Source organism: Bos javanicus, chromosome 15, assembly GCF_032452875.1.
Source record: "Bos javanicus breed banteng chromosome 15, ARS-OSU_banteng_1.0, whole genome shotgun sequence".
In the NCBI taxonomy this organism is placed as follows: Eukaryota; Metazoa; Chordata; class Mammalia; order Artiodactyla; family Bovidae; genus Bos; species Bos javanicus.
This window is the reverse complement of record NC_083882.1, coordinates 25283645-25307387: the sequence shown is the minus strand read 5'-3', so window position 1 is coordinate 25307387 and position 23743 is coordinate 25283645. Positions and strand designations below refer to the sequence as shown.

Sequence of the window (23743 nt, the reverse complement as noted above, 5' to 3'; positions counted from 1 at the left end):
GCTACGGGGCCTATGTGCCGCAACTACCCTGGAGTTTGTGCTCCACAATGAGAGGCCACTGCAATGAGAAGCCCACGCACTGCAACTGTAGAATAACTCCCAGTCTCTGCAACCAGAGAAAAGCCTTTGCAGCAATGAAGACCCAGTGCAGTCAAAACTAAAAATAAATTAATAAAATTATTTTTAAAATAATAACATTTAATAATAACCAAAAAAAAAAAAAAAGAATCATGAATGTGGGTGTGGTTTACATGAAAATGACTGGAATCAAATGACAAGAGGCTTTCTATGTTTCTGAAAGATTGTTAGAAACTGTTGGCTTCCCGTCTTTTCTAGCCAGAACACAGCCTGTGAAATCTGCATGGTCCTCATAGAGGGCCTATTTCCCAAAGTCATACCAGTTATGGCTGAAAAGGAAAACAGTAAAAAGGAAAATCTCCCACAACCTGGGGCCTAGAAAACAAAGGACTAGGACAGTTTGCTCCTTGGAAGGAAAGTTATGACCAACCTAGACAGCATATTAAAAAGCAGAGACATTGCTTTGCCAACAAAGGTCCATCTAGTCAAGGCTATGGTTTTTCCAGTAGTCATGTACGGATGTGAGAGTTGGACTGTGAAGAAGGCTGAGTGCCGAAGAATTGATGCTTTTGAACATGGTGTTGGAGAAGACTCTTGGTCCCTCGGACTGCAGGAGATCCAGCCAGTCCATCCTAAAGGAAATCAGTCCTGAATATTCCTTGGAACGACTGATGCTGAAACTGAAACTCAAATACTTTGGCCACCTGATGTGAAGAACTGACTCATTGGAAAAGACCATGATGCTGGGGAAGATTGAGGGCAGGAGGAGAAGGGGTCAACAGAGGTTGGATGGCATCACTGACTCAATGCACATGAGTTTGTGTAAACTCCAGGAGATGGTTATGGATAGGGAGGCCTGGCATGCTGCAGTCCATGGGGTCTCAAAGAGTTGGACAGGACTGAGCAACTGAACTGAACTGAACTGAGGAGGATCTTAGGGAAAAACATCCCCACAAGGCCTGCCAGTGAAACGGAAGAATTCCTGTTGACCAGTGATCACTTCCCTTTCCTGGATGCTGGGCCCATGGCAGGCAAGTAACCTGCCATTTTCATTTGTAGTTTCCAGATTAAGAGCAGCCAGACCTGGATCTGAAGCAGGGACTATGATTCTTCCTGAGGAGCCCCTGGGCTTCAAGCTCAGTACCATGACTGGCCAGGATTTCAGGCTATCTCCCTTGGGGAGGTTGTTGGAGAAGAGGAGCTCAATATTGCTGACTAGAAGAGAGAATGTGGTCATCGTTATTTGTATCCACCAAAACCTGACTTTTGTCCCCTTCTGTGTGTATAGCATACTACACCAATGAGCCCATATGACATGTGACTATTTCAGGCCAATGAAAGATGAACAGAAATAACATGTACCACTTTTGCACAGAGACAGTGAAGAGTCCAGATGCTATGCCCCATCTCTCTTTCCCTGCTGTGGTGATGGAAGAAGACATGTGCTCAGATGTGCAGCTACAAGATGACACATTCTCTATCAGCCAGCATCCCAAGCATCACCAAGGAGTCAGACACCTAATGGAACCTATAAATAAAGAAAGCAGCCAAGCAAGTGAAAGATTTTGGAGGGTATTAAACCATAAGTTTTGGGGTTGTTTGCTACTGTAATGTAATTTAGCCTACAGAGATACTGAATTTCTAGAAAGAACCTGGGCAGAGGAAAGGTAAAAGACATGAGCATCAAATTGAAGATGAAAGAAGGATAACAGTGATATCTTTGTGGATTATAACTATGAATTAACCAAACAGAGGGGATCTGGATTTCCTGATGGACATAACAATGCTAGCATAGCAACAAGACATAAAAAAAACTGCTTTATTTAGATGTGCGTGCATGCATGCTTAGTTGCTTAGTCGTGTCCAGTTCTTTGTGACCCCATGGACTATAGTCCACCAGGCTCTTCTGTCCATAGGATTCTCCAGGCAAGAATACTGGAGTGGATTGCCATTTCCTTCTCCAGGGGATCTTCCTGACCCAGGGATCAAACCCAGGTCTTCTGAATTGCAGGCAAATTCTTTACCACTGAGCCACCAGGGAAGCCCCTATGTAGACATAGGGGCTATAAAAGAAAAAGGCATTCTTTTGATTCCTGGCCCTTTAAATGTTTGGATTCCTGTCACCTGAAATGGATCTCCTACTAGTTCTTGGTCTTAAGATTTCTGTCCCCTCACCCACCTCTGGTCTTTGTTGCTGTCGTTCAGCTGCTCAGTCATGTCTGACTCTGCGACCCCATGGACTGCAGCACACCAGGCTTCCCTGTCTTTCACCATCCCCCAGAACTTGCTCACACTCATGTCCATTGAGCTAATGATGCCTTCCAACCATCTCATCCTCTGTCATCCCTTTCTGCCTTCAATCTTTCGCAGCATCAGGGTCTTCTCTAATGAGCCGGCTCTTCGCATCAGGTGGCCAAAGTATTGGCCAACTTCAGCTTCAGCATCAGTCCTTCCAATGAAAATTCAGGGTTGATTTCACTTAGGAGTGACTGGTTTGACCTTGCAGTCCGAGAGACTCTCAAGAGTCTTCTCCAACACCACAGTTCTAAAGCATCATTTCTTCGGTGCTCAGCCTTCTTTATGGTCCAACTCTCACATCCTTACACCTGGTGGCAATCCCCAAATGGTTTATATCTCTGGATTTGGTGTACTGAATTTCTTGCAATACCTGAATCCTACTAGGCGTTTCAAGGTTTGCTTTGTTTTTAGTTTATTTGATATTCTTGACAAAAAAATCCTGGCTTACTGAACAAAAGTAAAGATACTATAATAATACCCATCATCTTAACTAGTTACCCCACATACTAGGAATACTCACTTAATGAGGGTCAACACCCCACTGCTAAGGGTCCAACCTGGTTGCCAAAATTATACAAGATAACTTGCAGTAGAAGTTCATCAAATACAGATTTTGGCCAATGTTCAAAGGGCAAGTATGAAAACCGTTATTCAGCTAAAGCTAAACCAAAGCTGGAAATAGCCATTAGAAAAGGCAGTTATGGGATGTAAAATATATTACTTTATTTATATGTACACAATATGTATGTATATAAAATGTATTATTTATATTTTTATACTATAGCAAAAATATTATTGTTGCAATTTTATAACTAAACTTCAAAGTAAAATTTGACATTTTAAGCTTATCATGTGACCACAGGAGCAATATTTGCTTAGCATGGCTGACTCATACATATAGCACATTTGTGAGATAAAGTCACTCATTAAATTGGTAAAAGAACAAGAAATTGGGAGGCACCTAATTTTTCTCTAGTGTTTTTGAATTGTATTCTAATAAAACTAGTATTATAACTAGCTTTTCTATGTGATTTTGTACTCTTCTCATAAAATTTGAAGGTCACAAATTTGACATTCTTACTTCATTCTCACAAGACATAAAGAATTCCCAAAAGAAGCTTTCCTTGAGAGAATCATGGCCTATACGGGATTACAAAACTAAGATTTAAATGTGGTTCTGAAAGCCTAATTTAATACCTAGTCATTTTATAAATATGAGAACTATGACATGATATTTTTATTATTCTGCTTTGTATTATTTAAATTCTTATATTTATTTGCTGACAAAAGTTAATTTTCTGAAGTTACCCAGCTTCCTTTAATTTTTGTATTAACTACTAACCTTATATTTACATATTCTTGGGCTTCCCTGGTGGTCCAGTGGTTGAGAATCCACCAGCCAATGCAGAGGACATGGGTTCATTCGCTGGTCCAGGGAGATCCCAGATGCCATGGGGCAACTACACTCCTGTGCCACAACTACTAAGTCTACGAGCTGCAACCACTGAGTCCTGTGCACCTAGAACCCATGCTCCACAACAAGAGGAATTGCCGGTGAGAAGCCCTCACACCACGGCAAAAAGTAGCCCCTGCTCACCACAACGAGAGGAAGCCTGTGTGCAGCAACGAAGACCCAGTGCATCCAAAAATAGATTAATTTTTTTTTTAATTTCAAAATCAATCAATAAATATTCTTAATTATTTTGGTAAAAATTGAACAGCTTTCATAATAACTGTTCATTTATAATTACAATAATAAACATGCCTTAATAATTTTAATGGGCTGAGAAGGTTCATTTTGAGTTGAATGCTCATATTTAAAGGTATCAATGATAAAGCTGAATAACATGTCATGTTTGTATTACTTATATTGCTAAAGCAGTTGGACATAATAGTAAACCACAGGATGAAGTTGTTATTGATCATGGACAGGTTAAAGGTGCCAAAAGTTATTTTAAATATGTCTAGGCTATTCTGACATTCAAAGGCCAAGACTAATGATGAAGCCACAGCTCAATATCAGGGTTTTTTGGCCAGATTTCAGAGGTGAAGCTAAATTTCGGTGTATCTCTAGTGTGTACAAATGACACTGTGAAGACAAATGCTCTAACTAGAACTGACGGGGCTTCCCAGACATAAAGAATCTGCCTGTCAATGCAGGAGGCTTAAGAGACATGGGTGCCATCCCTTTAGTAGAAGGCTTCTTGGTTTCAGTATCCAGGTACTCACACAATTCAGTTTTGAATTTAAAACCAGAACACAGGTGGCTCAGCTGGTAAAGAATCTTCCTGCAGTGCAGGAGACACAGGAGACGTGGGTTCGATCCCTGGGTTGGGAAGATCCACTGAAGGAAGGCATGGCAACCCACTCCACTATTCTTACCTAGAGAATTCCATGGACAGAGGAGCCTGGTGGGCTATGATCCATTGGGTTGCAAAAGAATCAGACACAACTGAAGCGACTTAGCACGTCTGCATACATGAATGCCAAAGACCACATCCACATGAGGCACAATTTAATAGGGAAAGCCATCATGCTCTCTCAGCCAATCAGCTCATGCACATGGGCTGAGTTGTATTATCATAGGGCTCCAGGGGGAACTAAGAAAGCAAAATCCACAGACACACAAAAAAACACACTGCTAGCTTTGGTAAAGCAGAATATTTATGCCAAATAAAGAGCTCGTCTAAAATGTCCAAACAAAAACAAAAATAAAAAGGACTAGGAGGAACTTTCCTGGTGGTCCAGTGGTTAAGAATTCGCCTTCCAAGCAGGTGATGCAGCTTTGATCCCTGGTTGGGGAACGAAGATCCCACGTGCCCTAGGGCAACTAAGCCCAAGCACCACAACGAAGATCCTGCATGCTGCAACTGAGATCCGATGCAGCCAAACAAACAAATAAAACAAGCATCTTAAAAAAAAATTTTTTTTTTATAAAAAGGACTAAGAAATAGATGATGAGGCAGAGGTCTGGACTATCTTCCCATTTCCACTATGTACTGAGTATTCCACTGTAACCCACCTAATCCATCAAAGCCTGACTTGACCATCTATAAAATGTAGGTAACATTTTAACCCACCTAATGTACCTAAGTGGGACTTTACCACCTATAAAATGTAGGTAACATTTTAACCCACCTAATCCACCTAAGTTGGACTTTACCACCTATAAAATGTAGGTAACACTTTAACCAATTTAATCCACCTAAAGCCGAATTTTTCCATCTACATTACCAAATTGATTAGTAAAGATAAAGTTTTGTCAATTCGAAATTTCTACATAAAATAAATGATTTTAAGCATCCAAGTAAGCTCTTAATTTGAAAATCATATTCTATTCTGCTTACTCCCTCACCTTTCCAGTTTGATTGGTACTAAAATTTTGATCATGCTTACATGTTACATTATAAAAGCAATATTAGAAAATATGACTATAATTCCCATCTTGCATATAAGGAAACTGAAGCACAGAGCTAAGATTACATAGCTAAGAAGCATCATAACACACATAATTTACTGATAAGATCAAATTTTCTTTAGCAATACAAATAGTATACAAGAAGTGACTCTTTGTTTTTCCCACCTCCATCCTACAATGACATAAAGGAAGCAAGCTGGTTAAGTGTGTCTACCCTGTGGAATCAAACTTCCCAATGATTTTACTTGTAAAACACTGAGAAGTGAAAAGCCAATGGTTACTACATGAGTCATGCCCTCCAGTACAATTTATATCAGTAAAAGAGCCAATCTTCTGATCTCCATCCTTCTATTTGTTTCTCTCAGTTGGTTTTAAATTCAAGAAGGAAGCATAAGGGTGTCATTTATTAGGGCCTCTTAAACCCTAGACGTATGTCCAAAATTTTCTGTTCAACAGACGTATGTGATCATAAGTTAGTGGTTTAATCCATCCATATCTCTGTTTTCTCATCCATAAAATGGGGATAATAATAGAAATAACTTCAAGGATTGTTTGGCAGGATGACAGGGTATAATCCAAGGGAAGGGTTTAGCTGAATGACTGACACATTTTAAGTACTCAAGAAATTTGTCCATTACATTTATAATTCAGTCCTTTAAATTCATTTTCATACTTTAATTTTGATATTTGCTACAGAAATATGTTGCTCTGCTTCTCTTTAAAACATCCTTCCAGCACTGGGACTTCCCTGGCAGTCCAGTGGTTAAGACTTCGCCTTCCAAGGCAGGGGCTGCAGTTTCAGTCCCTGGTTGGGGAGCTAAGATCCCACATGCCCCGCAGCCAAAAAACAAAAACATAAACAGGAGCCATATTGCAACAAATTCAATAAAGACTTTAAAAATGGTCTACAGCAAAAATTTCTTTAAAAAATAAAACGACAGCTCTTGTAGCACTGATATCAGCTAATGCCCCAAACCTATCTCCACACAATCCATGTGGAAAGGGATCTGAGGCATTAGCTGATATTGGTGAAGATGGGATTGGGGTATTACTGATATCAGCAGAGATGAGTCTGGGGCATTAGCTGATATCAGTGTTGAAAGAACTGGTTTAAAAAGAAAACACAGCACTAAAATTCCAGGGCAAAGATCGAAATGGGACTATTGTCAGAACACAGAGAATAAGAGAAATCCGATTGTGTAAAGGAAGAAACAAGTTTTACAATGTGTGTGTGTGTTCTTGGAGGGAGTGCAAGAGTCAAGTAAATCAATACCTTGCAAATTGCCGGCACTTAGAGGTTGGTGGGTTATCACTTCCAGAGAGAGAAGGGAAGAGGCAGGCTTTAGAAGCATGATTTCCAAGGATACCACAAACAGACACAGATGGTGCCCACACAGGACCACTTAGATAAAGCTTAAGTACAGAGAGACAGATCCTTTGTAGCAAAGGCCTATAGGACAGGACGCCACGGATGCTTTCCTGTTTTAGGTGATCATCCCAGATACCTCCTGCGTGTTTCAACTGGAGTTTCTGCTTTGTATCGGAGGAAAGCAACTGACATATAAATGGTGACAATGGTGATGATTATGCCTGACAGCATCACCTACTGTTTATTGACTCGTGTGTGCCGAGCTAAGCAATGTAGTTCATTACCTCATTTTATCTTCACAACAATCCTACGAGATGAAAATACTCTTAACTCTTCCATGTTTCTAACAAAGTCATTGTGGTCAGAGAAGTTAAGTGGGTTTGCTTACATTCACAAAGCTAGAAACTTGTAGATATGGGCTACAAACCTGGCTTATCAGTGAGGGAAAAAAAAAATTCTCACATAAGATAGAAGAAATCCTTTTTGTAAAAAAATACAGTGGTAAAAGGAAATGACTCATAAGAAGTGGATTTTGAAAGATTCCAAACAGCAGAGGTTAAAAAAAAAAAAACAGAAAGGAAAACCTTTATATTCTTATAAAGAGTTGAGGCTCTTTTGTAGAAGATTATTCTGAATATGCTTAAAAAAGGAAAACCATACCATGCTTTTAGAAATGCAAAGAGGAAAAGTTCCCAAACACCACAGGAGGAAGAGACATGCAAAGATTATTAAAGCTCCCTGCTACACTTCAGAGAAGTGACCACTGAATCACACAGGGACTTGGCCTTATTTTCCTGGAGCGTGTATCCAGGAGAAGCTGGAGAGTTTCAGCAACTCTATGAGGCTACAGAAAACATATTAAAGAGATAATGCAATTGTGAAATGAAGTAAATTGAAGGTCATGCTAACTTTCATTGCTTCCTACTGACGGCCATAGCTTTAAAGATGAACGGTGTATAGGAAAGTAAATTATTAGCCACACATCAGGCATTGGCCAAAGTCTTGGTCCCCTGAACCATGACCAATGCCAGTACAATGAGTACTTTGAAAGAAATTAAAAAGAAAACTAAACAAATATATAAAGCCTTGTGCTCACACACTGTGGAGGAAACAGATGAATTAGCTTTGCTCTAAAAGTTGTTCATTACACAAATAAGCAGTATTTGGAAGACATATCTGTTGATACATAGGAAAGTTTTGAAATTATAATAAGAATTCACTATGTTAATTTGTATCAGATTAAAAGATCTATGTGAAAAAGATGATTTTTAAACAAAATACAAATAATCAAAATTGACCAAGATAATAATTACTATAGATAGTCAAAACTCTATCACTAATCCAGGTCCAGAGGGTTTCTTTAAGATAAGTTCTATCTCAACTTAAATAATCCTGGTGCTACTTAAACTGTTCTAGAGCACAGAAAAAGATAAATATTGGAAAATGGATTGACCACAAACTCCCATCTCCACTTCCTGACCTGAATCCTTAAAAATGGTATAAAAGAGCTGTTTAAAGAAACAAATTCATAAACATACTATAAAACAAAAAATGTATACCAGTGATCATGAGGACTCCATGAAAGACAGGATGTACATACACATGGGTTGGTTTAACAGAAGAAATCATTGTTCAAAACATGTGGGAGCATAGTTGCTAATGAGGGATGAGACAGTGAATTATTTGTAACAGGGCATCGTCATGACAACATCAAAGATGTTGAGGACATCTTCATCAGAGGTCCACTGTCCCCTATCTATAAAATGAGCTGCTGCTGCTGCTGCTGCTGCTAAGTCGCTTCAGTTGTGTCCGACTCTGTGCGACCCCATAGACGGCAGCTCACCAGGCTTCCCTGTCCCTGAGATTCTCCAGGCAAGAACACTGGAGTGGGTTGCCATTTCCTTCTCCAGTGCATGAAAGTGAAAAGTGAAAGTGAAGTCTCTCAGTAGTGTCCGACCCTCAGCCATCCCATGGACTGCAGCCTCCCAGGCTCCTCCATCCATGGGATTTTCCAGGCAAGAGTACTGGAGTAGGGTGCCATTGCCTTCTCCAGTAACAGTGAGCTACTACTTAGCTATTTAGATACTTCTGTGCAACAAACATTAAATGACAAGAAGATGATTGCTTTGTCTAATATTGTAGTTTAAGGGCCTCAAACGTGATTGGCACAAACTTGACACTCAATAAATATGTGCTAAATAAATTTTCATGTTAAAACAAAACAAATAAAAAAACATGTGAGAGGACTCTTAGCAAACGTGGCAATGACTTTGAAAGTACTTCAAGTTAAACATGTAGACATAGAGGGTCAGGAAGGATCCCCAGAAAAACATCTAGGTGGTTAAAAATATACATTTTAAATGTCTAGATGAGTTGATCTCATAGGACAATGACATCCCATGCCTATTTATACCATTTATACCAAGGAACAGCCTCTGAGCTAAAACTATGAATACGAGTACTTGGATAAGAGAGGAAACGCAATGTACCGGGTGACTTGCAACACCCAGGAAGAAGCAGGATACCCCTGCCCCCTAAATAACTATTACTGTCTCCCTGAATACATCCAACTTTTTAGTATCCACACTCATGGAGCCAGGGTTGTTCCCCCCAAAATTAGCATCCACTGAAATTAGAATAGGGAAACTCTCTACAAGATGAGTATGCAGCAGGAAGCACCTAACATTTTGGAAATTCACTACAAAAAGCAGCACACTCAAGAAGATAATTCAAGGAACAGAACTTTTTTTTTTTTTTTTCAATCAAGGTAATATTCTCAGAGGGATAAGACAGAATATAATATCAATTAAATAAAAATGAGATAAAATGAGGAACTAAGAAATAATACTATAGGATTGCTGTAAAGGCCTAATTGATGGGTAGCCTAAAAACAGAAATTTGTTTTCTCAAAATTCTGGAGGCTGGAAGTCAAAGGTCGAAATGTTGGCGGAATGGGTTTCCTCTGAGATATCCGTTTGGCTTGTAGGTGGCCACCTTCTCTCTGACTCTTCAAACGGCTTTACCTCTGTGCCTACCTGTGTGCTTCTGCTGTTGTCCAGTCATTAAATCATCTCTTTGTGACCTCATGGACTGCAGCACACCAGGCTCCTCTTTCCTCCACTATCTCCTGGAGTCTGCTCAAATTCATGTCCACTGAGTCCTGGTCTCCTTTTATAAAGACATCACTCTTCATTGCTGAAAACAGAGTAAAATTAGTGTCTTTAAATCTAATCAGATCAGAGAATCAATTCCAGAAACCCCAGAACCAACTCGGAAAACTCATCCTTAATATTCTGTTCCTCTAGAACCATTGTTGGTATCAAAGTCTCTAACAGTCAGTGTTCTCCAGAGAAACAGAACCAACAGGATGTGTATATAGCCTGAGAGAGACAGAAAGTGATTTATTGGCTCACAAGATTGTGCAGGCTTGGAACATCCAAAATCTGCAGGGTACACTGTCAGGGTGGAGACCCTGGGAAATGTTTCAGTTCAGTTGGATGAAGCCCTCCTGTATTATGAAAGGTTATCTGCTTTAATCAGTCTACTGATTCAAATATTTATCTCACATTTTAAAAAATCACAAAAACACCTAGAATGATGTTTCACCAAATACATGGTTACTGTGGCCTAGCCAAGCTGACACATAAAATTAACCATCACAGGAACTAATAGTTTACCCAAAGTGTTTGACATATTAAGAAGAGTTTTAGTATTCAAACATATAGGGGGAAAAATGTGTAAAAAATTAAATGTGTAAAAAATAAACATGTAGAAAATTAAGCAAACAGCAAAAGATAATTTTCAACATCAAAGTAAATTATATAAGTAATGAAAATTTACTCACAGTATACCATGTGATTCAACTATAGAAATATTTATATAATCCTAGTGTGGTAGGCAAAATGATGCCAAGCTTCTGCCCCAGATGGCCACATCTTTTTTTTTTTTTTTTAACTTTTTATTTATATTGAGTTATAGTGAATTACTCCAGTACTTTGGCCACATCATGCAAAGTGACTCATTGGAAAAGACCCTGATGCTGGGAGGGATTGGGGGCAGGAGGAGAAGGGGATGACAGAGGATGAGATGGCTGGATGGCATCACTGACACGATGGATGTGAGTCTGAGTGAACTCTGGGAGTTGATGATGGACAGGGAGGCCTGGCGTGCTGCAATTCATGGGGTCGCAAAGAGTCGGACATGACTGAGCGACTGAACTGAACTGAACTGAACTGATAGTGAGTTAACAATGTTGTGATAGTTTCAGGGGAACAATGAAGGGTCTCAGCCATACATATACATGTATCCATTCTCCTCCAAACTCCCTTCCCATCCAGGCTGCCACATAACATGGAGCAGAGTTCCACGTGCTATATAGTGGGTTCCTGGTTATCCACTTTAAATATAGCAAAGTGTACATGTCCATTCCCAACTCCCTAACTATCCCTCCCTCTCCCTAACTTATGGCAACCATAAGTTGGGTTTCTAAGTCTACGAATCTGTTTCTGTTTTATAAGTTGTTTCATTTCTTTTTAGATTCCTGGAACATGCAAGGATATTAACTTATACGGCAAAGGGACTTATAGATGTGATTAAGTTAAAATGGGAGATTTTCCTAGTGAGCCCAATGTAATCAAAAGGATCCTTAAGAGAGAAGCAGGAGGATTGGTGTAAGAGGGAGATGGCCAGCTAACGTGAAGGAGTCAGAGAGCTTTAAAAATGTTACACTGCTGGTTTGAAAAATGGAGGAAGGGGCCATTAACTAAGGAATACAAGTGGGTCTCTAGAAGCTGGAAAACACGAGGAAACAGACTCTCCCCTAGAGCCTCCAGAAGGAACCAGCCCTGCTGACATCTTAACTTTACACTCTCACTTCCAACCTATGGGATGTAAGGTAATATCTTTATGTTCATTTACACAACTAATTCGTGGAAATCTTTTCCAGCAGTAATACAAAACTAGTATACTTTGTGATATGAAACCGTGGATAATTAAAATCATAGTCTTTTGAGAGGAAGAGAAGGGAAAAGATTGTGTGGGGGGGGTGTGTATGGATAGGGAATAAGGTAAGAGAAACAAACTTATCTTCCTATATATCAGAATATATAGCCAATGAATATATCAGAAATAGTTAATAGGTCTAGAAGGCAAAACTTAAGAAGTAAGGATATAGGGAGTTGCTCTGATTCATTACAAGCTTTGTCAGATAATGTACCATTAATCTGTGTAGGTACATAATTTTAATTTAAAAATTAAAATTAAACTAATATCACAAAGGCTACCAATTCCATACTCTGAAAGAATTATTAGAGGATATACTCCGAAAGGAGAAATAAATGAATTCAGAGAAGACACCAGTCATAAGAAACAAGGATAAGCAAGGAAATTAAAGAAGTCTAAATTTAAAAAGGTTAGTAGTTTGAAATTAGAATCCCAGATGATCTCAACATAGATGATGGCAGAGAAAAGACATAAATAAGTCCTAAGTTTCTTGGTGTGTGTTTGTCTGGGTTTTGGTAAGCCATGGGTGCTGATTAACTCAAGATATTGATGCCTAAATAAAAATTAAGGTACATTAACATTTTCAGTGTTACTATCAAAATGAGTAACATGTACATCTTTCAAATCACTAGAGGGGGTTCTGCTTTTACCATGGCTAAGTAGGCTTCTAATGAGCAAATCCTCCCACAAATAGTTATTATAGAATCTGGGGTGGAAGGGAGAGAAACTAAAAGTAGGCAGACTCTGGAGAGTGCTTGATATTTGAAAAACAAGAATGGTACCTATGTGTTTCCTGTTTTGAAAGCTTTGAGCCTGAGAAAAATTTTAGACTGTGCTATGCAGGGCATCTGAAACTCTTAAAGCAAATCTTCCACTTTTCTGACTTGAAGAACCAGAAAAGACAGCTAATAGAAAGAAACTGGAAAGTGAGAGGAGAACTCTAGAAATGAGGGAGAAAGAGAAAGGGAGGTATCTCCAAATGCTGTGTACAATCTTCAACAAAATCTCTGGCTGTCCCCAGACCAAAATAGGGCAGATTCCAAGCTGCTTAGCAAAGGATAAAGAACTGAACTGAGATTTGAACTGCTTCTCGAGGAATAGGTTTGCAGTTGAGTCCAACCAAGTCAATGAGTGCTGAAACAATACAAATAAAAACAATACTTATCAGAGGAATATAGCAGATTCCATAGTCTTTACAACATAATATTTACAGCATCTAGAATTTTTTTCTAGTTTTGAATAAACAGGAAAATGTGCCCCATTTTCAGGATAAAAGAAAACATTCAATGGACACTAACCCTAAGAAGACTCAAATGTTAAAATTAGAAGATTTTAAACTATTCTCAATGACATAAAGAAAAATATTCTTGAAATACATAAAATCATAGAAATTCAGGCAGAAAGATATACACTACTTTTTAATGTAAATTTTAGAACTAAGTTTTTTTTTTTTTTAATTCATTGGATATACTCAACAGCAGAATGAAGATTATAGAGGCAAGTCAGTGAACTTAAAGATAAATCACAGTTATTATCCAGTGCTTTAAAAAAATTTTTTTTAGATGAGTCAAGACTCAGGAACAGCATCATAAAGTTTAATATAGATGAAGTTGGGATCTGTCAAAAGTTCAGAAACAGCTGAAATAAAATCAGTGAATCACCAAGTACTAATTAGCAAAAGTTCATTATGTACACATCAAAAAGACAATTTGTGAACCTGGAGCATTCAGATGAAACATGGTATGATGCTCCAGGGTAAGGAGACAGTAGCAGTTTATTCTTCACAGTGATTAATTATAATATTAGAATTTTCTTAAATGATAGGGAATTGATCAGTGGTTACCTCATATCAACAGTTGAAATTTTGCTTATGATTTCCAGAGTCAAAAACCAGAAATGACACAGGTCAAGTTATTCTTGCAAAGTAAGCTAAATTAAGCGTTACTTGTCTGACTAAATTAGTTTCGTCTGCTCAGGGAATTTTCAAGGCTGGTCTCCATTTGTTTTTAATTTTAACAAGTTCTAAAAGGAGAGAAGACAGAGAATAAAGGGGAAAAAAAGGAGGGGTGGTGCTTTTAAAGAAATCACAGTGCCAAAATGTCCTACTGCTGCTGCTGCTGCTAAGTCGCTTCAGTCGTGTCCGACTCTGGGCGACCCCGTAGACGGCAGCCCACCAGGATCCTCTGTCCCTGGGATTCTCCAGGCAAGAACACTGGAGTGGGTTGCCATTTCCTTCTCCACAAAATGTCCTAAGGTTGGAGAAATAAATGTATAGATTTGAGCATTTCATGGAGCCCCAGGCAGGACAGATCTGAAGAAAACCACTCTTAAGCACCTTGTAGTTAAAGTGCTGAAAACTAAATATAAAGAGAACATCTTGAAAGTAAACAGAGGAAAGTGACACAATACATAAAAAGTGAATGACTCAAATGATAGCTGACTTCTTACTGGAAGTAACAGAGGCCAGTAAACAGAGAAAGGACATGTTTAAAACATTTACGAAAAACAACTGTCAACACAGAATTCTATATGCAACAAAAATATCCTTCAGCAATGAAGGTAAAATAAAGCATATTCAGCAAAGCAAGCTAAGAAAATTTGCTGTCAATACACACTACAAGAAACACTTGTGACTTAACAAGCATTTCAGGTGATTCTGAAACATGTTAAAGTTAGAAACCATTGACTCCCTGGGAATTTGGCACCGTGTACAAGGTTAACACAGGAGCTCTTCACCACCCCCTTTAACTCTAAATGCTATGATTGAATGATTTAATAACATGAAGCAGGGAATTTTGGTTGGTTGAGCTAAATAAACCTCACATGTTTATTAGTGTGGATAACATACTTTTATAAGCTTTGGCACAAACAATGCTGCTACAGGACTGCAGTGCAAAAATGTAGCATCGGATGGCATCAACAACTCAGTGGACATGAGTTTGAGCAAACTCCGGGAGATAGTGAAGGGCAGAGGAGCCTGGTGTGCTGCAGTACATGGGGTTGCAGAGTTGGACACAATTGAGTGGCTGAACAACAACAATAACATGACCTCTACCTGAAATCTAGCACCGCTGTGGCACCCCAAGGATCACCAGCTTTACTAGCATTAGGAGGAGATAGTTTCTGAAAGCAACATTATCCAGAGTGTAAGATAAAGACATGGAAGTCTCAGTGAGGCTTCTTCAAGTAGCTTTGTCAGCATTACTTGTGAACAAGCATGAACCAAAGCAGAGAGGGACGAAAGAGACAAACACAGTAAGGTCAGCAGATAGATGACCTGTTTGGGGATGTTTAGAAACAGCTGCAAAGACTTTTTGTTCAGGGGGAGTGTAATGGAAGATTGTAAAGTTTCTGCTTGGGCTAGTGAAAAGTTCAGAGGCACTTAAATGTGGCAACATAATATGCAGGTGTCTTCATTTGGTGTGACCAGGTAACATTTGGACTTGAACATCTGTATATGGCAAAGCACTGGCCAAGTGGTAGAAAAAAAGATGATGAAAAAAAGAATGTAAGGCTGAGACACTAGCTGTTGGCTACATCATTACAAGTAGAAATGAATGTGATATTTTCAAAGTCAACCCGTTAAAGCACTATGTTGTCATTTACTCTGGTGGTATAAGGAAAAAGACTTCACTCTGCAGTTGACTTATGGTTGAGAGTCTACTTGGGAGGGGAGCTGTCCTAATGGCATGAGAAGCAGTATGGTGTTGTGGTTAGGATCTGGGTTAGGAATTGTTTGGATCTGGGATTAAATCTCAGGTTATGGTTTGCCCTTCCTGTGACCTTGACTATTTTATTTATCCTCTTTGAATTTCAGGTTCCTCATCTGTCAAATGGAGATAATAATGGTCTCTCATCCTTAGGATTTTGTCTGTTGTTCTTTCCAACCACTTTGACATTTTATTTTTCTAGAGGAAATTTAGGAAGGCTTCTCATTTCTGATTTTCCTCTTCCATGAAAGCGTTGTTGATAAATTCTCAGCTGTGAAGAGATGACCACTGGGAAGAACTGAAGAACTTGGAACTGGTCAAAAAAGGGTTCTGAGCACAAGGGACCAGTGGCGAGAGATCCGCGGTCAGCACCAAGGGCTGCTTCATGTTGCTTATGATTGTGCATGAAATTTCTTTCATATTTATCTATAATAAAATACTTACCATGTATTGGAGGGAAACACATTATTTTCCATACTGAAGTTTGTACTAATTGCCTGGATCACTTTTGCAACCCCTTCCTTGCCCCACCCTGAAAGATTTTGTAAAGCTAAGAAATGTTTACTCACTCATTACATTAGATAAGGGGGTTGCTTGATGACAGATTCTCTGGGCAGGCTAAAATTAATCTACCTCCTTATGAAGATAACTCAGATATGGGGGTACAGCTGGTGCACACCCAAGGGAATGCATAACTGCATACAAATCCCATCCTGAGGCTCGTTCCTTCTGAAGACCTCAGGAAATCTTGCCATATGACATAACCTTTAGCTGTTTTCTCTCTTCCTGCCCCAGTGGATCATTTATTACTGTTTTTGAAACACTTTTCCAACTCTATGCTTTCCACACTTTGGATTTCAAAAAATTAGTAACCTCTTATAGCACAGGGAGGACTTCCCTGGTAGCTCAATGGTAAAGAATCCACCTGCACTGCAGGAGACGCAGCTTCCATCCCTGGGTCAGGAACGTCCCCTGGAGAAGGAAATGGCAATGCACTTCAGTATTCTTGCCTGAGAAATCCAATGGATGGAGGAGCTTAGTGGGCTAAAGTCCATGGGGTTGCAAAAGAGTTGCGAGAGTTGTTCCGATTAAAGGACAGCATAGCACAGGGACCTCTGCTATGTTACATGGCAGCCTGGATGGGAGGGGAGTTTGGGGAAGAACGGGTACATGTATTTGTATGGCTGGGTCCCTTTGTTGTCCACCTGGGTACTATTTTGTTGGTTTTAAAACTTTCAGTTTCATATAACTTTTTTTCCTTCAACTTTCTTCTCAATATTTTGTTTTTGAGATAGAATTTTCAATTTTTGGCTTGACAAAGGGGGACATTTCAATGCCCACATTAGAAATAATCTCCAAATCCTTTGTTAAATTATGAACATGTGTCTTTATATGAAGCACTGCATTGGTTTTGCTCTCCTATTTTCCCTTGGACTAATCAAAATGTCCTCCCAAGCTGAGGCCAGCATGTGGTCCAGCCGGGCTCACATACATCCCTGCTCATGGCTTTCCTAGCATCTCAGAGAGGAGGCAGTGTGGTGCACCCTTTCAAGGACCCATGAGGTACAGAGAAATGCAGGCCAACATCCCAGAGCCCGGGCTTGGAGTTAACCTTAAAGGTACCTTCCGTCTTTATGGTTCTGATGAGTCTGCATGGGAAAACCCCTCACACTCTCAAAACATACCTTTCCTCACCCTGCAGAACACCTCGCTCTAGCATCTACGTCATCCCTTCTGACAAAGGCTCCCTCTTCACAAGTTCCTACACTGGGAAAAGTGGTTCCATAAACCATATCATAAACAGAACCCTTTAGAAAAAGTAAAGTTTAAATAGAAATTTGGCTGATGAATGTGAGAATAGGGATCTTCCAGTTATATAAACATTGGAGAAGGAAATGGCAACCCACTCCTGTGTTCTTGCCTGGAGAATCCCAGGGACGGGGAAGCCTGGTGGGCTGACACCTATGGGGTCGCACAGAGTTGGACACGACTGAAGCAACTTAGCAGCAGCAGCAGCAGTTATATAAACAAGGGTTGAAACTATAGTTTTTTTCCACTTCCTTCCTATCTCCTACTAGTCAAACTTTTCTCTCTTCCTCTATGCTACTCACATTTCTAGGGTATCATTATTTTGTTCCCTCTATTTCCTTTTTCTTTTGACACGTCTCTTTCCTACATAATCCCCTATCCTAATTCTACTCATGGGCAGGAAGTACAATCATTAAGAACAAACACTCTAAAGTCAGATTGGGCTCAAATCCTAGTTCGGCAGATTATTTAACCTTACTCTGTGTCAGTTTTCTCACCTGTAAAATGGGATGATTTTACTACCTTCCTCAGGGAGTGATTATGGGAAATAAGAGAAATACTATCAATACTAAAAATCTTTCATATGGGGTGGATACACAGTCAACTCCCCAAAGCTATTAAATACTACCCTCATCTTTTTACTCTGTGTTTTCCATTCTCTTCCATCTCTTGCCAACTAATCTTCACTTGTTATTATTCCCCGCACTACCCCTGACTCCCATAATACTACCCCAGGTGTCCCAGGCTCTCTTTCTCCAACTATAGGGATCTAGAAATGTGGCAGAAGAATCCAGACAAGAGATAGCAGCAGGTTATATAACTCTGGACTTCCCTGGTGGCTCAGACGGTAAAGTGTCTGCCTGCAATGTGGGAGACCTGGGTTCACTCCCTGGGTCGGGAAGATCCCATGGAGAAGGAAATGGCAACCCGCTCCAGTATTCTTGCCATGAACAGAGGAACCAGGTGGGCTACAGCCCATGGCATCTCAAAGAGTCAGAAACAAGTGAGCCACTAACACAACATAAGTTTCAATGCTATTCCCTCAAGTCGTCCTACATAGGGAGGGAAGCAGGGAGGGGGGCCATTCAGGAGGGAGGGGATATGTACGTCTATGGCCAATTCATACTGATACATGGCAAAAACCATCATAATATTGTAAATTAATTATCCTTCAATTAAAATAAATAATTTTTTTTAAAAAAAGAGCATGTTAAAAACCAGGAATATGTGAGCCATCCCTATAATTGCAAATGCTGTATTTAAGAAGTCAAAAGAAGCAGATGAAATTAATGTTAATAATACATGCATGCTCAGTCACTTCAGTCTTGTTCGATTCTTTGTGAACCCATAGACTGTGGCCCTCCAGGCTCCTCTGTCCATGGGATTCTCCAAGTAAGAATACTGGAGTGGATTGCCATTCCCTTCTCCAGGGGATCTTCCCAACCCAGGAATCAAACCTGTGTCTCTTGTCTACTTGCATTGGCAGGTGGGTTCTTTACTACTAGCGCCACCTGTGAAGCCCAGTTTTAATAATACATTTTATTTAACACAACACATTAGCACTGTAACATATAATCAGTGTAAAAATTAAGGTATTTTACACTCCAGGTTTCTTTTTTAATGCTAAGACTTTGCAATCTGGAGTGTGTTTATGCTTACAATGCACCTTCATTTGCACCAGCCACATTTCAAGTGCTTAAGAGCCATGTGTGGCTGGTGGCTACCTGGACACAGCAGGTTTCAACCATGAAGTCTTCTACTGCATGAAACGTGACGTGTGCCCTGACCCACCTTAAGAGCAGGTACAGCAAAGTGTTCTTCTTAGTTTCAGAGAAAGACATTTGCTCTACAGATAAACAGGCCTTCATGAGCAGATGAACTAAGATGGAACCAGACGTGGATCACACTCCCTCAGTAGGACTTTTCTCAGTGGAGTCACCCCACTCTTCACAGCAAGTTCTGCAAACAGATCCATCCGCTCAGAGATCCATTCACGCCTTTTCCCCAGATCCACGGAACTCGGGAGTGTATTTACAGGAAACCCTTTATTTTCCTTGCACGGCTCTGATCTCATTTCCCTGAAAGAGTCTGTAAAAGGAGAACAGCCAAAGAAGCGGCCTCCCTAGAAGACAAGTGGAAGGGTGTCAAGGAGGAGAGAGTGTCAAACTCTCACATTCTGTTGAGATGTAGGAAGAGAACTGAGAATGGATGGTGGTGGTGGTGCTCAGCGGTGACCCCAGCCATACCCACGCTTGTGGGGCTGACACATGCCAGTTGCAGGCTGAGACGAATATATCCAGGGCCTAATAGCCCAGGCAAGAGAGGGCACATGAACTTGATTTTAAGGAATAGGAATGGGACTAAGCAGGTGTTAGGAGGTGGTAAGTGTAACAATGAGGGGAGTCAGGGCAATATCCACAGGATCTAAACACCAGTCAAAGTACCTAGCACACTCAGAAAGCGGGGATGTTTGAGGTTTTCAAGAAAAGAAGGAACCTCTAAGACCGCACATGTGTTGGCCAGGAGGAGGGAAATGGGAGAGTGGGTTCTGGTCACCCATGGGTGGCCGCTGGATCTTGCGGGCTTCCTCCTTTGTCAGGAATGGTGCAGAGCCATGGGGTGGGGGTGTTCAGACTCAGGGCATGGGCTCCCTCAGAGCTGTCCCAGCCAGGCTGTCACATTCATGAGGGGACAGCCACTCGGGTACCCATGAGAATTGCTGGGCTTCCAGGGACACCTGGGGAGGGAGTGGCATCAGAAAGGGCCAGAGTCCCATCCTACTTGTCTCAAGAGGCTCCCAGTGGAGGAACAAGGCCAGGAAAAGGCTTGAGAGGAGACATGTGACACTCGTGCTGTGACTTGGAACCCTCAGCCACCACAGCCACCAAACGCAAGCTGAGCCCCTGGGTCTTGCTAGCACATAAGGCTGGCTGCAGTCACTCTGCAGGCCCTCCGCCAGGCCTGGGGAGGCAGAGACTATGTGTAAGTCTTCTAAACACTTCCCCTGACCAAATGGATCCAGTGGTTCTGAAGGGCACTGCCACTTCTGACTCATACCAGGGGCCTGTAGTGAGAGCAGAATGGACAACAGTCCATCCAAAGTAATGAGGAGAAGAGTAAAGGCTCAAATAGGAGGCTCTCTTGCCCCCAGGGTCCGTGGCATCCAACCTCCTGCTGCATTAAGCTGTGCTTCCCATTCTGCACTCTCAGCAGTGACCTTATTTTCTGACTTCCAGAAACTGCTCCAAATTTCTCATTGACCCTTGGTTCTCTTCCTTGCTTCCTAAAACTGTTATTCATTCATTCATAAAAGTACTATTTCTACCATTTCCTTGGTTGGGTGGGAAGAGAGGTGAAAAGCAGGAAGTAGTGCAGTAGTATTATTTATTGTACCCGCTGGCAGTGAAGACACAGTGACTACAGGTGATCTAACATGAAATAAAGGTTTGACTGTGTTAGATAAAGCAATAAAAAACACAATCCACAGAAGCACTAAAAGTAGTAATATAAGGCGAAAATCTTAGCGTGGCAGAGAGAAGCTGGAAGTGATCTAGATTCCTCATATTCCCCGATGACAACTCAATGAATTCCATCTAATGTCTGTATAGTCAATAAGAAGTATGAACCTAAATTGATAGAATACTACCTGCCAACCTAAAATAGAAATAATTAACTCTGGAGGGAGTGGTATTCCATGTGATATCATTCTATTGTACTTGGCCTTGCTTTTAACGTGTGTGTGTGTGTGTGTGAGGGCTTCCTCGTGGCTCATCGTGCAATGCAGGAGCTGCAGGAGACACAGATTCAATCCCTGGGTCAGGAAGATCCCCTGGAGGAGGAAATGGCAGCCCACTCCAGTATATGCCTGGAGAATCCCATGGGTAGAGGAGCCTGGCCGACTACAGTCTATAGGGTCACAAAGAGTTGGACACAACTGTACAACTGAGCACAAATGCATATGTGTGTGCTTAATCACTCCAGTCTTCGTGACCGTATGAACTGTAGCCCACCAGACTCCTCTGTCCGTGGAATTCTCCAGGCAAGAATACTGGAGTGGGAGGAGGGCCATGCCCTCCTCCAGGGGATCTTGCCAATCCAGGGATCGAACCTGTGTTTCCTACGTCTCCTGCATTGGCAGGCAGGTTCTTTACCACCAACACCACCTGGAAAGCCCGAGCACATACACACATATAAATTAATATATGTTATACATTTTTTACTTTACAGATATCTTGTTATATATATGTATATATCTTATATGTTACATTTCTTATTTCAGATTTTTTAAAATAGGATTTGTGATTTAATTTTTGTCACAGATAAATGAAGCCTGAACATATTGGTTATACTAATGACAATACATACTTACATTCACAGCAGTTTCATTGAAAATTCTACCAGGTTTACTATCCTTATTGTGGATCTCAACTGACCATAAGAAAAGAAGCAATGATGGATGTGATTTCACCCATTTCTTTATTACAGAGGAATTCTGGACCCTCACTTCTTTTACACTTTTTACTGAATGTTTTCAAACATTTTTATCAGTAGGTAGACTGGAATAACATAATTAATTCTCAGTTACCTATCGTCTGATTTTAACAATGAGTAACATTTTACTATATTCTTTCCTTGTTTTGGTGGGGGGTGCAGAATATTTTAAAGTAAATGTCAAACAAATGAAACTTTATCTCCAAATGTGTATATGCCTCTCCTTTCTAAAACATGGCATTTCTTACTTAAAGTTAATGCCATTATCATTTTCAACAAGATTTACAGTATTGTCTTAATTCCATCAAATATTTTGTTCATATCTTGTTCAAAATTCCCCAGTTGTACCCAAAACATCTTTTACAAGGTCAAACCAGGATTCAATAATCATATGTTTTAATAATTGGATATTACATCTCTTAAGTTTAAAAAAAAAACAACTTTATTGAGGTATAGTTGACATACAAAACTCTGTATGTATTTAATGTGTATAGTTTGGACATACTGTTGCTGAATTCTGGCCTCTGTACACTGGTACTGAATTGAATCTTGGAGACAGAGTTTTGGGTGAAGCAGAAAAGACTAGCTTTATTGCTTTGCAGGGCAAAGGGAGCCACAGCAGGCTAATGCCCTCAAAACAGTGTGTCCCAACCCAAGGAGGTTTTTTGTTTTTTAAAAAAATTAATTTATTTTTTATTGAAGGATAATTGCTTTACAGAATTCATAGTTTGAGTGTGGCTGAATTCCGGTCTCTGTCCATCAGCACAAAATTGAATCTCAGAGATAGAGTTTTTGGTGAAGCAGAAAATAACTTTACTGCTTTGCCAGGCAAAGAAGGCCACAGCAGGCTAATGCCCTCAAAGCTGTGTGTCCCAACCCAGGGTGGGGTTGAGGAATCTTACTGTATTATCTTACTGCATTATCTTACTGTACTTATCTTACTGTGGGGTTTAGGGAGCAGGGTTGTCAATAAGGATCTACGTGCAGGCAGGGCCCGCATTCCTTCCATCCAGATATCATCTGAAGACCAGCAGTGTTGGCATCAGCTGGGCCTGTGATATGCTTCTGTGGTTCTGGAGGTTATTGAACTGTGCTCTTCTCTCAGAAATGAAGAACGCTTACAAAGAAGGGTGTGTAGAAGGAGTGTTCTCAACAGAGAAAAACACCAGGTGTGGATATGAAACTAAGTAGAAAAGCAAGTCATCTGTAAAATGCAAGTCAGAGTGAATTAAAACAGATTATCATTCCCAACAAGATTTACAGTATTGTCTTAATTCCATCAAATATCCTGTTCATATTCAAAATTCCCCAGTTGTCCCCCAAACATCTTTTACAAGTTCAAACCAGGCTTCAATAAATAATCATAAATTTAATACTTGGATGAGACATCTCTTAAGTCTTTATTTTTTAAAAACAGCTATATTGAGATATAATTGATATACAAATATCTGTATGTACTTAATGTGCACAGTTTGGACATACTGTTGCTGAATTCTGGCCTCTGTACACTGGTACTGAATTGAATCTCGGAGACAGAGTTTTAGGTGAAGCAGAAAAGACTAGCTTTAT

At 40.2% G+C, this 23743-nt stretch overlaps 1 long non-coding RNA gene across 1 annotated transcript in view; it reads right to left on the bottom strand.

Annotated features, from left to right (window-relative positions):
• Window positions 1–19713, bottom strand: part of LOC133261768 (uncharacterized) — a 38728-nt gene extending 19015 nt beyond the window's left edge. Inside the window, exons 1-2 of the long non-coding RNA XR_009741131.1 lie at window positions 19475–19713; window positions 10199–10358 (exon numbers count right to left, since the gene is read on the bottom strand). This is a non-coding gene — a long non-coding RNA (uncharacterized LOC133261768). The remainder of the gene's footprint in view (window positions 1–10198; window positions 10359–19474) is intronic.
• Window positions 19714–23743: the final 4030 nt, after the last annotated feature.